This window comes from Lissotriton helveticus, chromosome 3_1 (genome assembly GCF_964261635.1).
Source record: "Lissotriton helveticus chromosome 3_1, aLisHel1.1, whole genome shotgun sequence".
Classification (NCBI taxonomy): domain Eukaryota; kingdom Metazoa; phylum Chordata; class Amphibia; order Caudata; family Salamandridae; genus Lissotriton; species Lissotriton helveticus.
In genome coordinates this window covers 1102713760-1102738196 of record NC_136061.1, presented here as the reverse complement: position 1 = coordinate 1102738196, position 24437 = coordinate 1102713760, and positions in this window count along the sequence as shown.

Sequence of the window (24437 nt, the reverse complement as noted above, 5' to 3'; positions counted from 1 at the left end):
CCCAGTACAGAGATCTGGGCCTAAATCCATCGTTTTTTGCTCACCATGCCATTCCAGTTTGAACCCAGCCATATGCAAATCAGTCTTGACCCTGTGCCCCATGGGAACAGTCCAGCCCGAACTGCCAAGCCTGGTCCTCCCTGGACTGGAAACAAGCATCCAAGGACCGGTTTGGGGCTTTTAGCCCTCATCAGCCTGGATAGCTTGATTCCAGTGGCATGGAGAGCACGTGACTCACGTCTGAGCATACCCGTCACACTCAGGGTGACAATTGCAAAAACAACAGGTGATGGACAGAATGCAGAACAATGTCATACATTCACCCCAGTACAGAGATCTGGGCCTAAATCCATCGTTTTATTTGAAAACCATGCCATTCCAGTTTGAACCGAGCCATATGCAAATCAGTCTTGACCCTGTGCCCCATGGGGACAGTCCAGCCCGAACTGCCAAGCCTGGTTCTCCCTGGACTGGAAACAAGCTTCCAAGGACCGGTTTCGGGCTTTCAGCCTGGATAGCTTGATTCTAGTGGCGTGGAGAGCACGGGACTCACGTCTGAGCATACCCGTCACACTCAGGGTGACAATTGCAAAAACAACAGGTGATGGACAGAATGCAGAACAATGTCATACATTCACCCCAGTACAGAGATCTGGGCCTAAATCCATCCTTTTTTTGCTCACCATGCCACTCCAGTTTGAACCTAGCCATATGCAAATCAGTCTTGTGTGCCCCATGGGAACAGTCCAGCCCGAACTGCCAAGCCTGGTCCTCCCTGGACTGGAAACAAGCATCCAAGGACCGGTTTCGGGCTTTCAGCCTGGATAGCTTGATTCCAGTGGCGTGGAGAGCACGGGACTCACGTCTGAGCATACCCGTCACACTCAGGGTGACAATTGCAAAAACAACAGGTGATGGACAGAATGCAGAACAATGTCATACATTCACCCCAGTACAGAGATCTGGGCCTAAATCTATCATTTTTTTGCTCACCATGCCATTCCAGTTTGAACCCAGCCATATGCAAATCAGTCTTAACCCTGTGCCCCATGGGAACAGTCCAGCCCGAACTGCCAAGCCTGGTCCTCCCTGGACTGGAAACAAGCATCCAAGGACCGGTTTCGGGCTTTCAGCCTGGATAGCTTGATTCCAGTGGCATGGAGAGCACGGGACTCACGTCTGAGCATACCCGTCACACTCAGGGTGACAATTGCAAAAACAACAGGTGATGGACAGAATGCAGAACAATGTCATACATTCACCCCAGTACAGAGATCTGGGCCTAAATCCATCCTTTTTTTGCTCACCATGGCATTCCAGTTTGAACCCAGCCATATGCAAATCAGTCTTGACCCTGTGCCCCATGGGAACAGTCCAGCCCGAACTGCCAAGCCTGGTCCTCCCTGGACTGGAAACAAGCATCCAAGGACCGGTTTCGGGTTTTCAGCCTGGATAGCTTGATTCCAGTGGCGTGGAGAGCACGGGACTCACGTCTGAGCATACCCGTCACACTCAGGGTGACAATTGCAAAAACAACAGGTGATGGACAGAATGCAGAACCATGTCATACATTCACCCCAGTACAGAGATCTGGGCCTAAATCCATTGTGTTTTTTGCTCACCATGCCATTCCAGTTTGAACCCAGCCATATGCAAATCAGTCTTGACCCTGTGCCCCATGGGAACAGTCCAGCCCGAACTGCCAAGCCTGGTCCTCCCTGGACTGGAAACAAGCATCCAAGGACCGGTTTCAGGTTTTCAGCCTGGATAGCTTGATTCCCGTGGCGTGGAGAGCACAGGACTCACGTTTGAGCATACCCGTCACACTCAGGGTGACAATTGCAAAAACAACAGGTGATGGACAGAATGCAGAACAATGTCATACATTCACCCCAGTACAGAGATCTGGGCCTAAATCCATCGTTTTTTTGCTCACCATGCCATTCCAGTTTGAACCCAGCCATATGCAAATCAGTCTTGACCCTGTGCCCCATGGGAACAGTCCAGCCCGAACTGCCACGCCTGGTCCTCCCTGGACTGGAAACAATCATCCAAGGACCTGTTTCGGGCTTTCAGCCCTCATCAGCCTGGATGGCTTGATTCCAGTGGCGTGGAGAGCACGGGACTCACGTCTGAGCATACCCGTCACACTCAGGGTGACAATTGCAAAAACAACAGGTGATGGACAGAATGCAGAACAATGTCATACATTCACCCCAGTACAGAGATCTGGGCCTAAATCCATCCTTGTTTTGCTCACCATGCCATTCCAGTTTGAACCTAGCCATATGCAAATCAGTCTTGACCCTGTGCCCCATGGGAACAGTCCAGCCCGAACTGCCAAGCCTGGTCCTCCCTGGACTGGAAACAAGCATCCAAGGACCGGTTTGGGGCTTTTAGCCCTCATCAGCCTGGATAGCTTGATTCCAGTGGCATGGAGAGCACGTGACTCACGTCTGAGCATACCCGTCACACTCAGGGTGACAATTGCAAAAACAACAGGTGATGGACAGAAGGCAGAACAATGTCATACATTCACCCCAGTACAGAGATCTGGGCCTAAATCCATCGTTTTTTGCTCACCATGCCATTCCAGTTTGAACCCAGCCATATGCAAATCAGTCTTGACCCTGTGCCCGATGGGAACAGTCCAGCCCGAACTGCCAAGCCTGGTCCTCCCTGGACTGGAAACAAGCATCCAAGGACCGGTTTCGGGCTTTAAGCCCTCATCAGCCTGGATAGCTTGATTCCAGTGGCATGGAGAGCACGGGACTCACGTCTGAGCATACCCGTCACACTCAGGGTGACAATTGCAAAAACAACAGGTGATGGACAGAATGCAGAACAATGTCATACATTCACCCCAGTACAGAGATCTGGGCCTAAATCCATCGTTTTTTTGCTCACCATGCCATTCCAGTTTGAACCCAGCCATATGCAAATCAGTCTTGACCCTGTGCCCGAAGGGAACAGTCCAGCCCGAACTGCCATGCCTGGTCCTCCCTGGACTGGAAACAATCATCCAAGGACCTGTTTAGGGCTTTCAGCCCTCATCAGCCTGGATGGCTTGATTCCAGTGGCGTGGAGAGCACGGGACTCACGTCTGAGCATACCCGTCACACTCAGGGTGACAATTGCAAAAACAACAGGTGATGGACAGAATGCAGAACAATGTCATACATTCACCCCAGTACAGAGATCTGGGCCTAAATCCATCCTTGTTTTGCTCACCATGCCATTCCAGTTTGAACCTAGCCATATGCAAATCAGTCTTGTGTGCCCCATGGGAACAGTCCAGCCCGAACTGCCAAGCCTGGTCCTCCATGGACTGGAAACAAGCATCCAAGGACCGGTTTCGGGCTTTCAGCCTGGATAGCTTGATTCCAGTGGCGTGGAGAGCACGGGACTCACGTCTGAGCATACCCGTCACACTCAGGGTGACAATTGCAAAAACAACAGGTGATGGACAGAATGCAGAACAATGTCATACATTCACCCCAGTACAGAGATCTGGGCCTAAATCTAACATTTTTTTGCTCACCATGCCATTCCAGTTTGAACCCAGCCATATGCAAATCAGTCTTGACCCTGTGCCCCATGGGAACAGTCCAGCCCGAACTGCCAAGCCTGGTCCTCCCTGGACTGGAAACAAGTATCCAAGGACCGGTTTCGGGTTTTCAGCCTGGATAGCTTGATTCCAGTGGCGTGGAGAGCACGGGACTCACGTCTGAGCATACCCGTCACACTCAGGGTGACAATTGCAAAAACAACAGGTGATGGACAGAATGCAGAACCATGTCATACATTCACCCCAGTACAGAGATCTGGCCTAAATCCATTGTGTTTTTTGCTCACCATGTCATTCCAGTTTGAACCCAGCCATATGCAAATCAGTCTTGACCCTGTGCCCCATGGGAACAGTCCAGCCCGAACTGCCAAGCCTGGTCCTCCCTGGACTGGAAACAAGCATCCAAGGACCTGTTTCGGGCTTTAAGCCCTCATCAGCCTGGATAGCTTGATTCCAGTGGCATGGAGAGCACGGGACTCACGTCTGAGCATACCCGTCACACTCAGGGTGACAATTGCGAAAACAACAGGTGATGGACAGAATGCAGAACAATGTCATACATTCACCCCAGTACAGAGATCTGGGCCTAAATCCATCGTTTTTTTGCTCACCATGTAATTCCAGTTTGAACCCAGCCATATGCAAATCAGTCTTGACCCTGTGCCCCATGGGAACAGTCCAGCCCGAACTGCCACGCCTGGTCCTCCCTGGACTGGAAACAATCATCCAAGGACCTGTTTCGGGCTTTCAGCCCTCATCAGCCTGGATGGCTTGATTCCAGTGGCTTGGAGAGCACGGGACTCACGTCTGAGCATACCCGTCACACTCAGGGTGACAATTGCAAAAACAACAGGTGATGGACAGAATGCAGAACAATGTCATACATTCACCCCAGTACAGAGATCTGGGCCTAAATCCATCCTTGTTTTGCTCACCATGCCATTCCAGTTTGAACCTAGCCATATGCAAATCAGTCTTGACCCTGTGCCCCATGGGAACAGTCCAGCCCGAACTGCCAAGCCTGGTCCTCCCTGGACTGGAAACAAGCTTCCAAGGACCGGTTTCGGGCTTTCAGCCTGGATAGCTTGATTCCAGTGGCGTGGAGAGCACGGGACTCACGTCTGAGCATACCCGTCACACTCAGGGTGACAATTGCAAAAACAACAGGTGATGGACAGAATGCAGAACAATGTCATACATTCACCCCAGTACAGAGATCTGGGCCTAAATCTATCATTTTTTTGCTCACCATGCCATTCCAGTTTGAACCCAGCCATATGCAAATCAGTCTTAACCCTGTGCCCCATGGGAACAGTCCAGCCCGAACTGCCAAGCCTGGTCCTCCCTGGACTGGAAACAAGCATCCAAGGACCGGATTCGGGCTTTCAGCCCTCATCAGCCTGGATAGCTTGATTCCAGTGGCATGGAGAGCACGGGACTCACGTCTGAGCATACCCGTCACACTCAGGGTGACAATTGCAAAAACAACAGGTGATGGACAGAATGCAGAACAATGTCATACATTCACCCCAGTACAGAGATCTGGGCCTAAATCCATCCTTTTTTTGCTCACCATGGCATTCCAGTTTGAACCCAGCCATATGCAAATCAGTCTTGACCCTGTGCCCCATGGGAACAGTCCAGCCCGAACTGCCAAGCCTGGTCCTCCCTGGACTGGAAACAAGCATCCAAGGACCGGTTTCGGGTTTTCAGCCTGGATAGCTTGATTCCCGTGGCGTGGAGAGCACAGGACTCACGTTTGAGCATACCCGTCACACTCAGGGTGACAATTGCAAAAACAACAGGTGATGGACAGAAGGCAGAACAATGTCATACATTCACCCCAGTACAGAGATCTGGGCCTAAATCCATCGTTTTTTGCTCACCATGCCATTCCAGTTTGAACCCAGCCATATGCAAATCAGTCTTGACCCTGTGCCCCATGGGAACAGTCCAGCCCGAACTGCCAGGCCTGGTCCTCCCTGGACTGGAAACAAGCATCCAAGGACCGGTTTGGGGCTTTTAGCCCTCATCAGCCTGGATAGCTTGATTCCAGTGGCATGGAGAGCACGTGACTCACGTCTGAGCATACCCGTCACACTCAGGGTGACAATTGCAAAAACAACAGGTGATGGACAGAATGCAGAACAATGTCATACATTCACCCCAGTACAGAGATCTGGGCCTAAATCCATCGTTTTATTTGAAAACCATGCCATTCCAGTTTGAACCGAGCCATATGCAAATCAGTCTTGACCCTGTGCCCCATGGGGACAGTCCAGCCCGAACTGCCAAGCCTGGTTCTCCCTGGACTGGAAACAAGCTTCCAAGGACCGGTTTCGGGCTTTCAGCCTGGATAGCTTGATTCTAGTGGCGTGGAGAGCACGGGACTCACGTCTGAGCATACCCGTCACACTCAGGGTGACAATTGCAAAAACAACAGGTGATGGACAGAATGCAGAACAATGTCATACATTCACCCCAGTACAGAGATCTGGGCCTAAATCCATCCTTTTTTTGCTCACCATGCCACTCCAGTTTGAACCTAGCCATATGCAAATCAGTCTTGTGTGCCCCATGGGAACAGTCCAGCCCGAACTGCCAAGCCTGGTCCTCCCTGGACTGGAAACAAGCATCCAAGGACCGGTTTCGGGCTTTCAGCCTGGATAGCTTGATTCCAGTGGCGTGGAGAGCACGGGACTCACGTCTGAGCATACCCGTCACACTCAGGGTGACAATTGCAAAAACAACAGGTGATGGACAGAATGCAGAACAATGTCATGCATTCACCCCAGTACAGAGATCTGGGCCTAAATCTATCATTTTTTTGCTCACCATGCCATTCCAGTTTGAACCCAGCCATATGCAAATCAGTCTTAACCCTGTGCCCCATGGGAACAGTCCAGCCCGAACTGCCAAGCCTGGTCCTCCCTGGACTGGAAACAAGCATCCAAGGACCGGTTTCGGGCTTTCAGCCTGGATAGCTTGATTCCAGTGGCATGGAGAGCACGGGACTCACGTCTGAGCATACCCGTCACACTCAGGGTGACAATTGCAAAAACAACAGGTGATGGACAGAATGCAGAACAATGTCATACATTCACCCCAGTACAGAGATCTGGGCCTAAATCCATCCTTTTTTTGCTCACCATGGCATTCCAGTTTGAACCCAGCCATATGCAAATCAGTCTTGACCCTGTGCCCCATGGGAACAGTCCAGCCCGAACTGCCAAGCCTGGTCCTCCCTGGACTGGAAACAAGCATCCAAGGACCGGTTTCGGGTTTTCAGCCTGGATAGCTTGATTCCAGTGGCGTGGAGAGCACGGGACTCACGTCTGAGCATACCCGTCACACTCAGGGTGACAATTGCAAAAACAACAGGTGATGGACAGAATGCAGAACCATGTCATACATTCACCCCAGTACAGAGATCTGGGCCTAAATCCATTGTGTTTTTTGCTCACCATGCCATTCCAGTTTGAACCCAGCCATATGCAAATCAGTCTTGACCCTGTGCCCCATGGGAACAGTCCAGCCCGAACTGCCAAGCCTGGTCCTCCCTGGACTGGAAACAAGCATCCAAGGACCGGTTTCGGGCTTTAAGCCCTCATCAGCCTGGATAGCTTGATTCCAGTGGCATGGAGAGCACGGGACTCACGTCTGAGCATACCCGTCACACTCAGGGTGACAATTGCAAAAACAACAGGTGATGGACAGAATGCAGAACAATGTCATACATTCACCCCAGTACAGAGATCTGGGCCTAAATCCATCGTTTTTTTGCTCACCATGCCATTCCAGTTTGAACCCAGCCATATGCAAATCAGTCTTGACCCTGTGCCCCATGGGAACAGTCCAGCCCGAACTGCCACGCCTGGTCCTCCCTGGACTGGAAACAATCATCCAAGGACCTGTTTCGGGCTTTCAGCCCTCATCAGCCTGGATGGCTTGATTCCAGTGGCGTGGAGAGCACGGGACTCACGTCTGAGCATACCCGTCACACTCAGGGTGACAATTGCAAAAACAACAGGTGATGGACAAAATGCAGAACAATGTCATACATTCACCCCAGTACAGAGATCTGGGCCTAAATCCATCCTTGTTTTGCTCACCATGCCATTCCAGTTTGAACCTAGCCATATGCAAATCAGTCTTGACCCTGTGCCCCATGGGAACAGTCCAGCCCGAACTGCCAAGCCTGGTCCTCCCTGGACTGGAAACAAGCTTCCAAGGACCGGTTTCGGGCTTTCAGCCTGGATAGCTTGATTCCAGTGGCGTGGAGAGCACGGGACTCACGTCTGAGCATACCCGTCACACTCAGGGTGACAATTGCAAAAACAACAGGTGATGGACAGAAGGCAGAACAATGTCATACATTCACCCCAGTACAGAGATCTGGGCCTAAATCCATCGTTTTTTGCTCACCATGCCATTCCAGTTTGAACCCAGCCTTATGCAAATCAGTCTTGACCCTGTGCCCCATGGGAACGGTCCAGCCCGAACTGCCAAGCCTGGTCCTCCCTGGACTGGAAACAAGCATCCAAGGACCGGTTTGGGGCTTTTAGCCCTCATCAGCCTGGATAGCTTGATTCCAGTGGCATGGAGAGCACGGGACTCACGTCTGAGCATACCCGTCACACTCAGGGTGACAATTGCAAAAACAACAGGTGATGGACAGAATGCAGAACAATGTCATACATTCACCCCAGTACAGAGATCTGGGCCTAAATCTATCATTTTTTTGCTCACCATGCCATTCCAGTTTGAACCCAGCCATATGCAAATCAGTCTTAACCCTGTGCCCCATGGGAACAGTCCAGCCCGAACTGCCAAGCCTGGTCCTCCCTGGACTGGAAACAAGCATCCAAGGACCGGATTCGGGCTTTCAGCCCTCATCAGCCTGGATAGCTTGATTCCAGTGGCATGGAGAGCACGGGACTCACGTCTGAGCATACCCGTCACACTCAGGGTGACAATTGCAAAAACAACAGGTGATGGACAGAATGCAGAACAATGTCATACATTCACCCCAGTACAGAGATCTGGGCCTAAATCCATCCTTTTTTTGCTCACCATGGCATTCCAGTTTGAACCCAGCCATATGCAAATCAGTCTTGACCCTGTGCCCCATGGGAACAGTCCAGCCCGAACTGCCAAGCCTGGTCCTCCCTGGACTGGAAACAAGCATCCAAGGACCGGTTTTGGGTTTTCAGCCTGGATAGCTTGATTCCCGGGGCGTGGAGAGCACAGGACTCACGTTTGAGCATACCCGTCACACTCAGGGTGACAATTGCAAAAACAACAGGTGATGGACAGAAGGCAGAACAATGTCATACATTCACCCCAGTACAGAGATCTGGGCCTAAATCCATCGTTTTTTGCTCACCATGCCATTCCAGTTTGAACCCAGCCTTATGCAAATCAGTCTTGACTCTGTGCCCCATGGGAACGGTCCAGCCCGAACTGCCAAGCCTGGTCCTCCCTGGACTGGAAACAAGCATCCAAGGACCGGTTTGGGGCTTTTAGCCCTCATCAGCCTGGATAGCTTGATTCCAGTGGCATGGAGAGCACGTGACTCACGTCTGAGCATACCCGTCACACTCAGGGTGACAATTGCAAAAACAACAGGTGATGGACAGAATGCAGAACAATGTCATACATTCACCCCAGTACAGAGATCTGGGCCTAAATCCATCGTTTTATTTGAAAACCATGCCATTCCAGTTTGAACCCAGCCATATGCAAATCAGTCTTGACCCTGTGCCCCATGGGAACAGTCCAGCCCGAACTGCCAAGCCTGGTCCTCCCTGGACTGGAAACAAGCATCCAAGGACCGGTTTCGGGCTTTTAGCCCTCATCAGCCTGGATAGCTTGATTCCAGTGGCATGGAGAGCACGGGACTCACGTCTGAGCATACCCGTCACACTCAGGGTGACAATTGCAAAAACAACAGGTGATGGACAGAAGGCAGAACAATGTCATACATTCACCCCAGTACAGAGATCTGGGCCTAAATCCATCGTGTTTTGCTCACTATGCCATTCCAGTTTGAACCCAGCCATATGCAAATCAGTATTGACCCTGTGCCCCATGGGAACAGTCCAGCCCGACCTGCCAAGCCTGGTCCTCCCTGGACTGGAAACAAGCATCCAAGGACCGGTTTCGGGCTTTCAGCCCTCATCAGCCTGGATAGCTTGATTCCAGTGGCGTGGAAAGCACAGGACTCACGTCTGAGCATACCCTTCACACTCAGGGTGACAATTGCAAAAACAACAGGTGATTAACAGAATGCAGAACAATGTCATACATTCACCCCAGTACACTCAGGGTGACAATTGCAAAAACAACAGGTGATGGACAGAATGCAGAACAATGTCATACATTCACCCCAGTACAGAGATCTGGGCCTAAATCCATCGTTTTTTTTGCTAACCATGCCATTCCAGTTTGAACCCAGCCATATGCAAATCAGTCTTGACCCTGTGCCCCATGGGAACAGTCCAGCCCGAACTGCCAAGCCTGGTCCTCCCTGGACTGGAAACAAGCATCCAAGGTCCGGTTTCGGGCTTTCAGCCTGGATAGCTTGATTCCAGTGGCGTGGAGAGCACGGGACTCACGTCTGAGCATACCCGTCACACTCAGGGTGACAATTGCAAAAACAACAGGTGATGGACAGAATGCAGAACAATGTCATACATTCACCCCAGTACAGAGATCTGGGCCTAAATCCATTGTTTTTTTGCTCACCATGCCATTCCAGTTTGAACCCAGCCATATGCAAATCAGTCTTGACCCTGTGCCCCATGGGAACAGTCCAGCCCGAACCGCCAAGCCTGGTCATCCCTGGACTGGAAACAAGCATCCAAGGACCGGTTTCGGGCTTTCAGCCCTCATCAGCCTGGATAGCTTGATTCCCGTGGCGTGGAGAGCACAGGACTCACGTTTGAGCATACCCGTCACACTCAGGGTGACAATTGCAAAAACAACAGGTGATGGACAGAATGCAGAACAATGTCATACATTCACCCCAGTACAGAGATCTGGGCCTAAATCCATCCTTTTTTTGCTCACCATGCCATTCCAGTTTGCACCTAGCCATATGCAAATCAGTCTTGACCCTGTGCCCCATGGGAACAGTCCAGCCCGAACTGCCAAGCCTGGTCCTCCCTGGACTGGAAACAAGCATCCAAGGACCGGTTTCGGGCTTTAAGCCCTCATCAGCCTGGATAGCTTGATTCCAGTGGCATGGAGAGCACGGGACTCACGTCTGAGCATACCCGTCACACTCAGGGTGACAATTGGAAAAACAACAGGTGATGGACAGAATGCAGAACAATGTCATACATTCACCCCAGTACACTCAGGGTGACAATTGCAAAAACAACAGGTGATGGACAGAATGCAGAACAATGTCATACATTCACCCCAGTACAGAGATCTGGGCCTAAATCCATCGTTTTTTTTGCTAACCATGCCATTCCAGTTTGAACCCAGCCATATGCAAATCAGTCTTGACCCTGTGCCCCATGGGAACAGTCCAGCCCGAACTGCCAAGCCTGGTCCTCCCTGGACTGGAAACAAGCATCCAAGGTCCGGTTTCGGGCTTTCAGCCTGGATAGCTTGATTCCAGTGGCGTGGAGAGCACGGGACTCACGTCTGAGCATACCCGTCACACTCAGGGTGACAATTGCAAAAACAACAGGTGATGGACAGAATGCAGAACAATGTCATACATTCACCCCAGTACAGAGATCTGGGCCTAAATCCATTGTTTTTTTGCTCACCATGCCATTCCAGTTTGAACCCAGCCATATGCAAATCAGTCTTGACCCTGTGCCCCATGGGAACAGTCCAGCCCGAACCGCCAAGCCTGGTCATCCCTGGACTGGAAACAAGCATCCAAGGACCGGTTTCGGGCTTTCAGCCCTCATCAGCCTGGATAGCTTGATTCCCGTGGCGTGGAGAGCACAGGACTCACGTTTGAGCATACCCGTCACACTCAGGGTGACAATTGCAAAAACAACAGGTGATGGACAGAATGCAGAACAATGTCATACATTCACCCCAGTACAGAGATCTGGGCCTAAATCCATCCTTTTTTTGCTCACCATGCCATTCCAGTTTGCACCTAGCCATATGCAAATCAGTCTTGACCCTGTGCCCCATGGGAACAGTCCAGCCCGAACTGCCAAGCCTGGTCCTCCCTGGACTGGAAACAAGCATCCAAGGACCGGTTTCGGGCTTTAAGCCCTCATCAGCCTGGATAGCTTGATTCCAGTGGCATGGAGAGCACGGGACTCACGTCTGAGCATACCCGTCACACTCAGGGTGACATTTGGAAAAACAACAGGTGATGGACAGAATGCAGAACAATATCATACATTCACCCCAGTACAGAGATCTGGGCCTAAATCCATCATTTTTATGCTCACCATGCCATTCCAGTTTGAACCCAGCCAAATGCAAATCAGTCTTGACCCTGTGCCCCATGGGAACAGTCCAGCCGGAACTGCCAAGCCTGGTCCTCCCTGGACTGGAAACAAGCATCCAAGGACTGGTTTCGGGCTTTCAGCCCTCATCAGCATGGATAGCTTGATTCCATTGGCGTGGAGAGCACGGGACTCACGTCTGAGCATACTCGTCACACGCAGGGTGACAATTGCAAAAACAACAGGTGATGGACAGAATGCAGAACAATGTCATACATTCACCCCAGTACAGAGATCTGGGCCTAAATCCATCCTTTTTTTGCTCACCGTGCCATTCCAGTTTGAACCTAGCCATATGCAAATCAGTCTTGACCCTGTGCCCATGGGAACAGTCCAGCCCGAACTGCCAAGCCTGGTCCTCCCTGGACTGGAAACAAGCTTCCAAGGACCGGTTTTGGGCTTTCAGCCCTCATCAGCCTGGATGGCTTGATTCCAGTGGCGTGGAGAGCACGGGACTCACGTCTGAGCATACCCGTCACACTCAGGGTGACAATTGCAAAAACAACAGGTGATGGACAGAATGCAGAACAATGTCATACATTCACCCCAGTACAGAGATCTGGCCTAAATCCATCCTTTTTTTGCTCACCATGCCACTCCAGTTTGAACCTAGCCATATGCAAATCAGTCTTGTGTGCCCCATGGGAACAGTCCAGCCCGAACTGCCAAGCCTGGTCCTCCCTGGACTGGAAACAAGCATCCAAGGACCGGTTTCGGGCTTTCAGCCTGGATAGCTTGATTCCAGTGGCGTGGAGAGCACGGGACTCACGTCTGAGCATACCCGTCACACTCAGGGTGACAATTGCAAAAACAACAGGTGATGGACAGAATGCAGAACAATGTCATACATTCACCCCAGTACAGAGATCTGGGCCTAAATCTATCATTTTTTTGCTCACCATGCCATTCCAGTTTGAACCCAGCCATATGCAAATCAGTCTTAACCCTGTGCCCCATGGGAACAGTCCAGCCCGAACTGCCAAGCCTGGTCCTCCCTGGACTGGAAACAAGCATCCAAGGACCGGATTCGGGCTTTCAGCCCTCATCAGCCTGGATAGCTTAATTCCAGTGGCATGGAGAGCACGGGACTCACGTCTGAGCATACCCGTCACACTCAGGGTGACAATTGCAAAAACAACAGGTGATGGACAGAATGCAGAACAATATCATACATTCACCCCAGTACAGAGATCTGGGCCTAAATCCATCCTTTTTTTGCTCACCATGGCATTCCAGTTTGAACCCAGCCATATGCAAATCAGTCTTGACCCTGTGCCCCATGGGAACAGTCCAGCCCGAACTGCCAAGCCTGGTCCTCCCTGGACTGGAAACAAGCATCCATGGACCGGTTTCGGGTTTTCAGCCTGGATAGCTTGATTCCAGTGGCGTGGAGAGCACGGGACTCACGTCTGATCATACCCGTCACACTCAGGGTGACAATTGCAAAAACAACAGGTGATGGACAGAATGCAGAACCACGTCATACATTCACCCCAGTACAGAGATCTGGGCCTAAATCTATAATTTTTTTGCTCACCATGCCATTCCAGTTTGAACCCAGCCATATGCAAATCAGTCTTGACCCTGTGCCCCATGGGAACAGTCCAGCCCGAACTGCCAAGCCTGGTCCTCCCTGGACTGGAAACAAGCATCCAAGGACCAGTTTCGGGCTTTAAGCCCTCATCAGCCTGGATAGCTTGATTCCAGTGGCATGGAGAGCACGGGACTCACGTCTGAGCAAACCCGTCACACTCAGGGTGACAATTGCAAAAACAACAGGTGATGGACAGAATGCAGAACAATGTCATACATTCACCCCAGTACAGAGATCTGGGCCTAAATCCATCATTTTTTTGCTCACCATGCCATTCCAGTTTGAACGCAGCCATATGCAAATCAGTCTTGACCCTGTGCCCCATGGGAACAGTCCAGCCCGAACTGCCAAGCATGGTCCTCCCTGGACTGGAAACAAGCTTCCAAGGACCGGTTTCGGGCTTTCAGCCTGGATAGCTTGATTCCAGTGGCGTGGAGAGCACGGGACTCACGTCTGAGCATACCCGTCACACTCAGGGTGACAATTGCAAAAACAACAGGTGATGGACAGAATGCAGAACAATGTCATACATTCACCCCAGTACAGAGATCTGGGCCTAAATCCATCCTTTTTTTGCTCACCATGCCACTCCAGTTTGAACCTAGCCATATGCAAATCAGTCTTGTGTGCCTCATGGGAACAGTCCAGCCCGAACTGCCAAGCCTGGTCCTCCCTGGACTGGAAACAAGCATCCAAGGACCGGTTTCGGGCTTTCAGCCTGGATAGCTTGATTCCAGTGGCGTGGAGAGCACGGGACTCACGTCTGAGCATACCCGTCACACTCAGGGTGACAATTGCAAAAACAACAGGTGATGGACAGAATGCAGAACAATGTCATACATTCACCCCAGTACAGAGATCTGGGCCTAAATCTATCATTTTTTTGCTCACCATGCCATTCCAGTTTGAAGTCAGACATATGCAAATCAGTCTTAACCCTGTGCCCCATGGGAACAGTCCAGCCCGAACTGCCAAGCCTGGTCCTCCCTGGACTGGAAACAAGCATCCAAGGACCGGATTCGGGCTTTCAGCCCTCATTAGCCTGGATAGCTTGATTCCAGTGGCATGGAGAGCACGGGACTCACGTCTGAGCATACCCGTCACACTCAGGGTGACAATTGCAAAAACAATAGGTGATGGACAGAATGCAGAACAATGTCATACATTCACCCCAGTACAGAGATCTGGGCCTAAATCCATCCTTTTTTTGCTCACCATGGCATTCCAGTTTGAACCCAGCCATATGCAAATCAGTTTTGACCCTGTGCCCCATGGGAACAGTCCAGCCCGAACTGCCAAGCCTGGTCCTCCCTGGACTGGAAACAAGCATCCAAGGACCGGTTTCGGGTTTTCAGCCTGGATAGCTTGATTCCCGTGGCGTGGAGAGCACAGGACTCACGTTTGAGCATACCCGTCACACTCAGGGTGACAATTGCAAAAACAACAGGTGATGGACAGAAGGCAGAACAATGTCATACATTCACCCCAGTACAGAGATCTGGGCCTAAATCCATCGTTTTTTGCTCACCATGCCATTCCAGTTTGAACCCAGCCATATGCAAATCAGTCTTGACCCTATGCCCCATGGGAACAGTCCAGCCCGAACTGCCAAGCCTGGTCCTCCCTGAACTGGAAACAAGCATCCAAGGTCCGGTTTCGGGCTTTCAGCCTGGATAGCTTGATTCCAGTGGCGTGGAGAGCACGGGACTCACGTCTGAGCATACCCGTCACACTCAGGGTGACAATTGCAAAAACAACAGGTGATGGACAGAATGCAGAACAATGTCATACATTCACCCCAGTACAGAGATCTGGGCCTAAATCCATTGTTTTTTTGCTCACCATGCCATTCCAGTTTGAACCCAGCCATATGCAAATCAGTCTTGACCCTGTGCCCCATGGGAACAGTCCAGCCCGAACCGCCAAGCCTGGTCATCCCTGGACTGGAAACAAGCATCCAAGGACCGGTTTCGGGCTTTCAGCCCTCATCAGCCTGGATAGCTTGATTCCCGTGGCGTGGAGAGCACAGGACTCACGTCTGAGCATACCCGTCACACTCAGGGTGACAATTGCAAAAACAACAGGTGATTAACAGAATGCAGAACAATGTCATACATTCACCCCAGTACACTCAGGGTGACAATTGCAAAAACAACAGGTGATGGACAGAATGCAGAACAATGTCATACATTCACCCCAGTACAGAGATCTGGGCCTAAATCCATCGTTTTTTTTGCTAACCATGCCATTCCAGTTTGAACCCAGCCATATGCAAATCAGTCTTGACCCTGTGCCTCATGGGAACAGTCCAGCCCGAACTGCCAAGCCTGGTCCTCCCTGGACTGGAAACAAGCATCCAATGTCCGGTTTCGGGCTTTCAGCCTGGATAGCTTGATTCCAGTGGCGTGGAGAGCACGGGACTCACGTCTGAGCATACCCGTCACACTCAGGGTGACAATTGCAAAAACAACAGGTGATGGACAGAATGCAGAACAATGTCATACATTCACCCCAGTACAGAGATCTGGGCCTAAATCCATTGTTTTTTTGCTCACCATGCCATTCCAGTTTGAACCCAGCCATATGCAAATCAGTCTTGACCCTGTGCCCCATGGGAACAGTCCAGCCCGAACTGCCAAGCATGGTCCTCCCTGGACTGGAAACAAGCTTCCAAGGACCGGTTTCGGGCTTTCAGCCTGGATAGCTTGATTCCAGTGGCGTGGAGAGCACGGGACTCACGTCTGAGCATACCCGTCACACTCAGGGTGACAATTGCAAAAACAACAGGTGATGGACAGAATGCAGAACAATGTCATACATTCACCCCAGTACAGAGATCTGGGCCTAAATCCATCCTTTTTTTGCTCACCATGCCACTCCAGTTTGAACCTAGCCATATGCAAATCAGTCTTGTGTGCCTCATGGGAACAGTCCAGCCCGAACTGCCAAGCCTGGTCCTCCCTGGACTGGAAACAAGCATCCAAGGACCGGTTTCGGGCTTTCAGCCTGGATAGCTTGATTCCAGTGGCGTGGAGAGCACGGGACTCACGTCTGAGCATACCCGTCACACTCAGGGTGACAATTGCAAAAACAACAGGTGATGGACAGAATGCAGAACAATGTCATACATTCACCCCAGTACAGAGATCTGGGCCTAAATCTATCATTTTTTTGCTCACCATGCCATTCCAGTTTGAAGTCAGACATATGCAAATCAGTCTTAACCCTGTGCCCCATGGGAACAGTCCAGCCCGAACTGCCAAGCCTGGTCCTCCCTGGACTGGAAACAAGCATCCAAGGACCGGATTCGGGCTTTCAGCCCTCATCAGCCTGGATAGCTTGATTCCAGTGGCATGGAGAGCACGGGACTCACGTCTGAGCATACCCGTCACACTCAGGGTGACAATTGCAAAAACAATAGGTGATGGACAGAATGCAGAACAATGTCATACATTCACCCCAGTACAGAGATCTGGGCCTAAATCCATCCTTTTTTTGCTCACCATGGCATTCCAGTTTGAACCCAGCCATATGCAAATCAGTTTTGACCCTGTGCCCCATGGGAACAGTCCAGCCCGAACTGCCAAGCCTGGTCCTCCCTGGACTGGAAACAAGCATCCAAGGACCGGTTTCGGGTTTTCAGCCTGGATAGCTTGATTCCCGTGGCGTGGAGAGCACAGGACTCACGTTTGAGCATACCCGTCACACTCAGGGTGACAATTGCAAAAACAACAGGTGATGGACAGAAGGCAGAACAATGTCATACATTCACCCCAGTACAGAGATCTGGGCCTAAATCCATCGTTTTTTGCTCACCATGCCATTCCAGTTTGAACCCAGCCATATGCAAATCAGTCTTGACCCTATGCCCCATGGGAACAGTCCAGCCCGAACTGCCAAGCCTGGTCCTCCCTGGACTGGAAACAAGCATCCAAGGTCCGGTTTCGGGCTTTCAGCCTGGATAGCTTGATTCCAGTGGCGTGGAGAGCACGGGACTCACGTCTGAGCATACCCGTCACACTCAGGGTGACAATTGCAAAAACAACAGGTGATGGACAGAATGCAGAACAATGTCATACATTCACCCCAGTACAGAGATCTGGGCCTAAATCCATTGTTTTTTTGCTCACCATGCCATTCCAGTTTGAACCCAGCCATATGCAAATCAGTCTTGACCCTGTGCCCCATGGGAACAGTCCAGCCCGAACCGCCAAGCCTGGTCATCCCTGGACTGGAAACAAGCATCCAAGGACCGGTTTCGGGCTTTCAGCCCTCATCAGCCTGGATAGCTTGATTCCCGTGGCGTGGAGAGCACAGGACTCACGTCTGAGCATACCCGTCACACTCAGGGTGACAATTGCAAAAACAACAGGTGATTAACAGAATGCAGAACAATGTCATACATTCACCCCAGTACACTCAGGGTGAAAATTGCAAAAACAACAGGTGATGGACAGAATGCAGAACAATGTCATACATTCACCCCAGTACAGAGATCTGGGCCTAAATCCATCGTTTTTTTTGCTAACCATGCCATTCCAGTTTGAACCCAGCCATATGCAAATCAGTCTTGACCCTGTGCCTCATGGGAACAGTCCAGCCCGAACTGCCAAGCCTGGTCCTCCCTGGACTGGAAACAAGCATCCAATGTCCGGTTTCGGGCTTTCAGCCTGGATAGCTTGATTCCAGTGGCGTGGAGAGCACGGGACTCACGTCTGAGCATACCCGTCACACTCAGGGTGACAATTGCAAAAACAACAGGTGATGGACAGAATGCAGAACAATGTCATACATTCACCCCAGTACAGAGATCTGGGCCTAAATCCATTGTTTTTTTGCTCACCATGCCATTCCAGTTTGAACCCAGCCATATGCAAATCAGTCTTGACCCTGTGCCCCATGGGAACAGTCCAGCCCGAACCGCCAAGCCTGGTCATCCCTGGACTGGAAACAAGCATCCAAGGACCGGTTTCGGGCTTTCAGCCCTCATCAGCCTGGATAGCTTGATTCCCGTGGTGTGGAGAGCACAGGACTCACGTTTGAGCATACCCGTCACACTCAGGGTGACAATTGCAAAAACAACAGGTGATGGACAGAATGCAGAACAATGTCATACATTCACCCCAGTACAGAGATCTGGGCCTAAATCCATCCTTTTTTGCTCACCCTGCCATTCCAGTTTGCACCTAGCCATATGCAAATCAGTCTTGACCCTGTGCCCCATGGGAACAGTCCAGCCCGAACTGCCAAGCCTGGTCCTCCCTGGACTGGAAACAAGCTTCCAAGGACTGGTTTCGGGCTTTCAGCCTGGATAGCTTGATTCCAGTGGCGTGGAGAGCACGGGACTCACGTCTGAGCATACCCGTCACACTCAGGGTGACAATTGCAAAAACAACAGGTGATGGACAGAATGCAGAACAATGTCATACATTCACCCCAGTACAGAGATCTGGGCCTAAATCCATCCTTTTTTTGCTCACCATGCCACTCCAGTTTGAACCTAGCCATATGCAAATCAGTCTTGTGTGCCTCATGGGAACAGTCCAGCCCGAACTGCCAAGCCTGGTCCTCCCTGGACTGGAAACAAGCATCCAAGGACCGGTTTCGGGCTTTCAGCCTGGATAGCTTGATTCCAGTGGCGTGGAGAGCACGGGACTCACGTCTGAGCATACCCGTCACACTCAGGGTGACAATTGCAAAAACAACAGGTGATGGACAGAATGCAGAACAATGTCATACATTCACCCCAGTACAGAGATCTGGGCCTAAATCTATCATTTTTTTGCTCACCATGCCATTCCAGTTTGAACTCAGCCATATGCAAATCAGTCTTAACCCTGTGCCCCATGGGAACAGTCCAGCCCGAACTGCCAAGCCTGGTCCTCCCTGGACTGGAAACAAGCATCCAAGGACCGGATTCGGGCTTTCAGCCCTCATCAGCCTGGATAGCTTGATTCCAGTGGCATGGAGAGCACGGGACTCACGTCTGAGCATACCCGTCACACTCAGGGTGACAATTGCAAAAACAACAGGTGATGGACAGAATGCAGAACAATGTCATACATTCACCCCAGTACAGAGATCTGGGCCTAAATACATCCTTTTTTTGCTCACCATGGCATTCCAGTTTGAACCCAGCCATATGCAAATCAGTCTTGACCCTGTGCCCCATGGGAACAGTCCAGCCCGAACTGCCAAGCCTGGTCCTCCCTGGACTGGAAACAAGCATCCAAGGACCGGTTTCGGGTTTTCAGCCTGGATAGCTTGATTCCCGTGGCGTGGAGAGCACAGGACTCACGTTTGAGCATACCCGTCACACTCAGGATGACAATTGCAAAAACAACAGGTGATGGACAGAAGGCAGAACAATGTCATACATTCACCCCAGTACAGAGATCTGGGCCTAAATCCATCGTTTTTTGCTCACCATGCCATTCCAGTTTGAACCCAGCCATATGCAAATCAGTCTTGACCCTGTGCCCCATGGGAACAGTCCAGCCCGAACTGCCAAGCCTGGTCCTCCCTGGACTGGAAACAAGCATCCAAGGTCCGGTTTCGGGCTTTCAGCCTGGATAGCTTGATTCCAGGGGCGTGGAGAGCACGGGACTCACGTCTGAGCATACCCGTCACCCTCAGGGTGACAATTGCAAAAACAACAGGTGATGGACAGAATGCAGAACAATGTCATACATTCACCCCAGTACAGAGATCTGGGCCTAAATCCATTGTTTTTTTGCTCACCATGCCATTCCAGTTTGAACCCAGCCATATGCAAATCAGTCTTGACCCTGTGCCCCATGGGAACAGTCCAGCCCGAACCGCCAAGCCTGGTCATCCCTGGACTGGAAACAAGCATCCAAGGACCGGTTTCGGGCTTTCAGCCCTCATCAGCCTGGATAGCTTGATTCCCGTGGCGTGGAGAGCACAGGACTCACATTTGAGCATACAAGTCACACTCAGGGTGACAATTGCAAAAACAACAGGTGATGGACAGAATGCAGAACAATGTCATACATTCACCCCAGTACAGAGATCTGGGCCTAAATCCATCCTTTTTTGCTCACCATGCCATTCCAGTTTGCACCTAGCCATATGCAAATCAGTCTTGACCCTGTGCCCCATGGGAACAGTCCAGCCCGAACTGCCAAGCCTGGTCCTCCCTGGACTGGAAACAAGCATCCAAGGACCGGTTTCGGGCTTTAAGCCCTCATCAGCCTGGATAGCTTGATTCCAGTGGCATGGAGAGCACGGGACTCACGTCTGAGCATACCCGTCACACTCAGGGTGACAATTGCAAAAACAACAGGTGATTAACAGAATGCAGAACAATGTCATACATTCACCCCAGTACACTCAGGGTGACAATTGCAAAAACGACAGGTGATGGACAGAATGCAGAACAATGTCATACATTCACCCCAGTACAGAGATCTGGGCCTAAATCCATCGTTTTTTTTGCTAACCATGCCATTCCAGTTTGAACCCAGCCATATGCAAATCAGTCTTGACCCTGTGCCTCATGGGAACAGTCCAGCCCGAACTGCCAAGCCTGGTCCTCCCTGGACTGGAAACAAGCATCCAATGTCCGGTTTCGGGCTTATAGCCTGGATAGCTTGATTCCAGTGGCGTGGAGAGCACGGGACTCACGTCTGAGCATACCCGTCACACTCAGGGTGACAATTGCAAAAACAACAGGTGATGGACAGAATGCAGAACAATGTCATACATTCACCCCAGTACAGAGATCTGGGCCTAAATCCATTGTTTTTTTGCTCACCATGCCATTCCAGTTTGAACCCAGCCATATGCAAATCAGTCTTGACCCTGTGCCCCATGGGAACAGTCCAGCCCGAACCGCCAAGCCTGGTCATCCCTGGACTGGAAACAAGCATCCAAGGACCGGTTTCGGGCTTTCAGCCCTCATCAGCCTGGATAGCTTGATTCCCGTGGTGTGGAGAGCACAGGACTCACGTTTGAGCATACCCGTCACACTCAGGGTGACAATTGCAAAAACAACAGGTGATGGACAGAATGCAGAACAATGTCATACATTCACCCCAGTACAGAGATCTGGGCCTAAATCCATCCTTTTTTGCTCACCATGCCATTCCAGTTTGCACCTAGCCATATGCAAATCAGTCTTGACCCTGTGCCCCATGGGAACAGTCCAGCCCGAACTGCCAAGCCTGGTCCTCCCTGGACTGGAAACAAGCATCCAAGGACCGGTTTCGGGCTTTAAGCCCTCATCAGCCTGGATAGCTTGATTCCAGTGGCATGGAGATTACGGGACTCACGTCTGAGCATACCCGTCACACTCAGGGTGACAATTGGAAAAACAACAGGTGATGGACAGAATGCAGAACAATATCATACAATCACCCCAGTACAGAGATCTGGGCCTAAATCCATCATTTTTATGCTCACCATGCCATTCCAGTTTGAACCCAGCCAAATGCAAATCAGTCTTGACCCTGTGCCCCATGGGAACAGTCCAGCCCGAACTGCCAAGCCTGGTCCTCCCTGGACTGGAAACAAGCATCCAAGGACTGGTTTCGGGCTTTCAGCCCTCATCAGCATGGATAGCTTGATTCCATTGGCGTGGAGAGCACGGGACTCACGTCTGAGCATACTCGTCACACTCAGGGTGACAATTGCAAAAACAACAGGTGATGGACAGAATGCAGAACAATGTCATACATTCACCCCAGTACAGAGATCTGGGCCTAAATCCATCCTTTTTTTGCTCACCGTGCCATTCCAGTTTGAACCTAGCCATATGCAAATCAGTCTTGACCCTGTGCCCCATGGGAACAGTCCAGCCCGAACTGCCAAGCCTGGTCCTCCCTGGACTGGAAACAAGCTTCCAAGGACCGGTTTTGGGCTTTCAGCCCTCATCAGCCTGGATGGCTTGATTCCAGTGGCGTGGAGAGCACGGGACTCACGTCTGAGCATACCCGTCACACTCAGGGTGACAATTGCAAAAACAACAGGTGATGGACAGAATGCAGAACAATGTCATACATTCACCCCAGTACAGAGATCTGGGCCTAAATCCATCCTGTTTTTTGCTCACCATGCCACTCCAGTTTGAACCTAGCCATATGCAAATCAGTCTTGTGTGCCCCATGGGAACAGTCCAGCCCGAACTGCCAAGCCTGGTCCTCCCTGGACTGGAAACAAGCACCCAAGGACCGGTTTCGGGCTTTCAGCCTGGATAGCTTGATTCCAGTGGCGTGGAGAGCACGGGACTCACGTCTGAGCATACCCGTCACACTCAGGGTGACAAATGCAAAAACATCAGGTGATGGACAGAATGCAGAACAATGTCATACATTCACCCCAGTACAGAGATCTGGGCCTAAATCTATCATATTTTTTGCTCACCATGCCATTCGAGTTTGAACCCAGCCATATGCAAATCAGTCTTAACCCTGTGCCCCATGGGAACAGTCCAGCCCGAACTGCCAAGCCTGGTCCTCCCTGGACTGGAAACAAGCATCCAAGGACCGGATTCGGGCTTTCAGCCCTCATCAGCCTGGATAGCTTGATTCCAGTAGCATGGAGAGCACGGGACTCACGTCTGAGCATACCCGTCACACTCAGGGTGACAATTGCAAAAACAACAGGTGATGGACAGAATGCAGAACAATGTCATACATTCACCCCAGTACAGAGATCTGGGCCTAAATCCATCCTTTTTTTTCTCACCGTGCCATTCCAGTTTGAACCTAGCCATATGCAAATCAGTCTTGACCCTGTGCCCCATGGGAACAGTCCAGCCCGAACTGCCAAGCCTGGTCCTCCCTGGACTGGAAACAAGCTTCCAAGGACCGGTTTTGGGCTTTCAGCCCTCATCAGCCTGGATGGCTTGATTCCAGTGGCGTGGAGAGCACGGGACTCACGTCTGAGCATACCCGTCACACTCAGGGTGACAATTGCAAAAACAACAGGTGATGGACAGAATGCAGAACAATGTCATACATTCACCCCAGTACAGAGATCTGGGCCTAAATCCATCCTTTTTTTGCTCACCATGCCACTTCAGTTTGAACCTAGCCATATGCAAATCAGTCTTGTGTGCCCCATGGGAACAGTCCAGCCCGAACTGCCAAGCCTGGTCCTCCCTGGACTGGGAACAAGCATCCAAGGACCGGTTTGGGGCTTTTAGCCCTCATCAGCCTGGATAGCTTGATTCCAGTGGCATGGAGAGCACGGGACTCACGTCTGAGCATGCCCGTCACACTCAGGGTGACAATTGCAAAAACAACAGGTGATGGACAGAATGCAGAACAATGTCATACATTCACCTCAGTACAGAGATCTGGGCCTAAATCCATCGTTTTATTTGATAACCATGCCATTCCAGTTTGAACCCAGCCATATGCAAATCAGTCTTGACCCTGTGCCCCATGGGAACAGTCCAACCCGAACTGCCAAGCCTGGTCCTCCCTGGACTGGAAACAAGCATCCAAGGACCGGTTTCGGGCTTTTAGCCCTCATCAGCCTGGATAGCTTGATTCCAGTGGCATGGAGAGCACGGGACTCACGTCTGAGCATACCCGTCACACTCAGGGTGACAATTGCAAAAACAACAGGTGATGGACAGAATGCAGAACAATGTCATACATTCACCCCAGTACAGAGATCTGGGCCTAAATCCATCGTTTTATTTGCTAACCATGCCATTCCAGTTTGAACCCAGCCATATGCAAATCAGTCTTGACCCTGTGCCCCATGGGAACAGTCCAGCCCGAACTGCCAAGCCTGGTCCTCCCTGGACTGGAAA